At 33.2% G+C, this 4609-nt stretch overlaps 1 pseudogene; it reads left to right on the top strand.

Annotated features, from left to right (window-relative positions):
* Nucleotides 1-3788: 3788 nt before the first annotated feature.
* Nucleotides 3789-4328, top strand: LOC136317170 (UPF0729 protein C18orf32 homolog pseudogene; annotated as a pseudogene).
* Nucleotides 4329-4609: the final 281 nt, after the last annotated feature.

The following is a 4609-nucleotide window of genomic DNA, read 5'->3' on the forward strand; positions in this document are numbered from 1 at the left end:
AGGCAGTGGCGCAGTGGATAGAGTGTCAGACTGGGACGTGGAGGAAATAAGTTTGAAACCCCAAGGTTGCCAACTTAGGCACAAGCTCATCTGATTTGAGCAAGGCTCACCAGCTTGAGCCCAAGGTCACTGGCTTGAGCAAGTGGACACTCCATCTGCTGTAGCCCCCTGGTCAAGACACATATGAGAAAGCAATCAATAAACAACTAAGGTGCTGCAACAAAGAATTGATGCTTCTCATCTCTCTCCCTTCCTGTCTGTCTGTCCCTATTGGTCTCTTTCTCTAAATATAATGATGAATTCAAGAAAAAGAGTAAACAGGATTTCTTGACATTTTTTTTAAAGCTGCTATCAAATTCAAGGCAATAGTTTGGGTAATCCTTTTCCAGGTGATGATTGAGAATTTATCATTTTTAAGAATCTTACTTTCTGTCTTTCATGATATGCTTCCACCTTATCAAACAAAACATAGGACACAAGTTCCCATGTCCTCTGATTTTTAATTCAATACTTTTCAGCCACCAGAAAAATTCTGTGATAAAATAAAAACACATTCAAGTTGCATGTGTCAGTGATGTTGAACAAAACACTTTCTCATATTTTTCTCTCTGTTTTCAAAATTGTAGGTAATTATAATGGCTATATTATTTTTAGGGAAAAATAAAAGTAATTCATAGCCACATTTGCAACTTTTGGAGCAAGGATAAAATATAAAGTGTGACTGATTTATGGTGTTCTTATCAACAGAAATCATAGTATCTATATGACCATAGTAGAAAAATATATTTTTAAGATTGTAAGTAAAATCTGAATATTCATCAACAAGCAGTTTAGCATGGTATCAAGAGTTTTATTAGTTACTTAATATCTATTCTAAACATTACTAGCAGGACAATAGGCCCCATGGATTTTGAAAAGGAAGGCACTCCATCTGTGTCAAAAGTCTGAGATCAAATATAAGCTTTCACTGTAAACATGAAGGAAAAGCTGCTTATACTATACTCCTTGAATGGGCAGCAAGATAAAGTATAACACCATTTGCTTCACTTACTCTCCCTATGGCATTACAAGGTCCCCTGTAGAAGGAGTAATGGCAACAATAACTGACTTAAAAACACATAAAGTTTAGCCTTAAGAGGCTGTAGTATTTGAAATGCCTAGAACAGTCATCTTTTTTCTTATACTATGCTCCTGGGGTGGGCAGAAATCAAGGGCTCTATTCTTGTTCTTGTCTACTTATTCTGTTATATCTTGTTTTTACTAAAAGTATATTATATAATAATTGGTTAAAAATAAAAATAAGCTTTTTCATTGACATTAGATACATTCCTACCTCCATAGAAATTCCTAGTCATTTTACTGAAGTCAATTCATTAGTTGGTAAGTTTTGCTGATATTTCCTTAATTATTGGCATAGAAAAATCTGTCTGAGAATTTCATGGTTGTATTGCTACAATGGTAACCTGCCAATGGGGTTACTATTGGAAATGGAAAATAATATGCATGATTGCTCATGTTTTTTAATTGTATTTGAAAAGAATTGGTGTTAAATATTTTTGAAGAATCAGAAACCCTAAACAAACAAATTTCACCAAAAGATATTAAAACAGTTATCAAAAAACTCAAAAAAAACCCCCCAAAAAACAAAAAAGTCCTGGGCCTAATGACTTCCCAGGTGAATTTTTCCAAATATTCAAAGAAAAACTAACTCCTATCCTTCTCAAGCTATTTCAAAAAATTCAAGAGGAGGAAAAAATTCCAAACTCCTATTATGAGGCAAACATAATTCTCATTCCAAAACCAGGCAAGAACACTACAGAGAAAGAAAACTATAGGCCAAAATCCCTGATGAACTTAGATGCCAAAATCCTCAACAAAATATTAGCAAACCAGATACAGCAATGCATGAAAAAAATCATATATCATGATCAAGTGGGATTTATTCTGGGGAGGCAAGGCTGGTAAAATATTCGCAAATCAATCAATGTGATTCATCACATAAACAAAAGGAAGGAGAAAACCACATGATAATTTCAATAGATGCAGAGAAAGCATTTGATAAAATCAAGTGCCCATTCATGATCAAAACTCTCAGCAAAGTGGGAATACAGGGAACATACCTCAATATGATAAAATCCATCTATGACAAACCCACAGCTAACATCATGCTCAATGAACAAAAATAAAAAGCAATATCCTTAAGAACAGGAACAATGCAGGGGTTCCCCCTTTCACCAGTCTAATTCAGTATACTCCTGGTAGTCCTAGCTACAGCAATTTGACAAGAAGAATAAATAAAAAGCATCCAAATTGGAAAAGAAGAAGTAAAACTTTCATTATTTGCTGATGACTTGATACTCTACATAGAAAACTCTAAACTCTCAATAAAAAATCTACTGGAACTAATCAATAAATTCAGCAAAGTGGCAGGATATAAAATTAATATTCAGAAATCAGTGGCATTTATATATACCAATAATGAAATGACAGAAATAGAAATTAAGGAAAAAATCCCATTCACTATTACAGCCAAAAAAAAAAAAATTGAAGTACCTAGGAGTAAATTTAACTAAGGAGGTTAAAGACCTGTACTCAGAAAACTATGAAACATTGATAAAAGAAGTCAAGAAAGATACAAACAAATGGAAGCACATACTGTGTTCATGGATAGAAAGAATAAATATCATTAAAATGTCTTTATTACCCAAAGCAATATAAAAATTCAATGCAATTCCTATTAAATTACTAATGTCATACTTCAAAGATATAGAACAAATATTCCAAAAATTTATATGGAACCAAAAAAGAACATGAATAGCCTCAGCAATCTTGGAAAAGAAAATTAAAGCGGGGGGTATCACACTTCCTGATAACAAGTTATACTGTGTTTATACTCATAGTAGCCCAACTTCACATTATTACATTTATTTCTATTCCTTATGCATTATTTATAGAACAATGGATAACTTCTGACTTGTCTTACAAAATATAATATACATTTGAATCAATTTAAATTCTGAAAAATCTTAGAAGTTAAATTCTAAATATACAAAGTGTGACTTTAAAAAAGTGATTGCTTTTATAATGTGAGTATTTAAACTCATGTATTTAAATAAGTGCCATTCCCTCCTAAGTTTTCCACATGGGAGAGCATAAACTTATTTCAGTGATGAAACTACTATTCAAATAATTCATGAACCATCATTCTTTCGGTTATCTCTGGAGCTTCTGTCTCACAATCATTTAACATGAAACATTAATTCACAATCTTTCATACACCAGTCACCATTTTTGTATTACTTTCATCATTTGCAGCTGGATAATTTTTTTAACTAAAAACTTGTGAATTACTCTAATAAATTTAAGATTGAGTAATATTTTGGTCTAAAACTAGAAGGAAGAATTACATAAAAAAGTTTCTCAAATGACTTTCAACTGGCTTTCAAGACAATTCCAAACCACAAATTCCAAATCTGTTCTGAGCATTAGCAATAGTATTGGAGTCAGACTGCCTTAAACTGAAACAAGCCCTACCATTAACTAGTTGTGTGACTTAGAGCGGATTTCACTTCTCTCCACATCAGTTACATCATCTATAAAAAGGGGATAATAATAATCTCATTGACTGTATAAGCCTCACTACATATAAAAATTAGAATATCTAATATTCACAAAAAGAATGTGCCTGACCTGTGGTGGCACAGTGGATAATGCATTGACCAGGAACTCTGAGGTTGCTGGTTTGAAACCCTGGGCTTGGTGGACATTTCACTTGGGCTCGATGATCGCTGAATTTCAGAAGCTCACCTGGGACAATGGTATGCATTCCTTGTATCGTTATTCCAGTTCTGCTCTGGATCTACAAGAATTTCCTGGAGCCTTACATCTACCTTCTGATTTCCCCCTTTGTGAGTCATATATGGCCTAGAAAACCTATTCAGAAGTCCATGATAAAAGCAAAGGCAAAGTAGATTATAAGGGTGCAGACATAAATGGATTACCAACAAAAGGACCAAAATAAATCTGTGATAAAAAGCAAGACAGAAGTGATTGCCCCAGAGGACCTCATTGTTTTCAAAATGGACCTAATAATCTGAAGAACCTTCTTTGTAATTGTCTGACATTTTTTTCTTAAACTAGAATTTATGATAGATAGTTTAGATATTTAAACCTGTTAAGCTATATGTCTGATCAAGTCATTGACTCACCCTGGACTTCATCTGATAAAAATCAGTAGGTTTCAACTATTTTGCCCTCGCCCACATGAGGGATAAGTTCACTTTAGCAACTAAATTCAGTTGATTAATTTAATTCATTATTTAAAGTATACAGACTATATTATTAAACTAGCAGATGTTCATGGTAAAGCAGTGTAACAGGAAGTTGAATGAAAAGTTGATGTTCTCTCACTCCCTCACTCCCTTACTCCAGCTTCACCAATGTAGTCACTCTTAGTTTTTTTCTTTATGTAGCCTTCTAGCAACTTACTTAAAATTATCTGTTTTTATTATATCATTTAAAAATTCCTAATATTGGAAGGTCCCTACTCCCATAGTCCTCAAAGGCTGTTACTTGTGTCTTACATTTTATCTGTGTATTTCTAAATAAC

This window comes from Saccopteryx bilineata, chromosome X, assembly GCF_036850765.1.
Source record: "Saccopteryx bilineata isolate mSacBil1 chromosome X, mSacBil1_pri_phased_curated, whole genome shotgun sequence".
In the NCBI taxonomy this organism is placed as follows: domain Eukaryota; kingdom Metazoa; phylum Chordata; class Mammalia; order Chiroptera; family Emballonuridae; genus Saccopteryx; species Saccopteryx bilineata.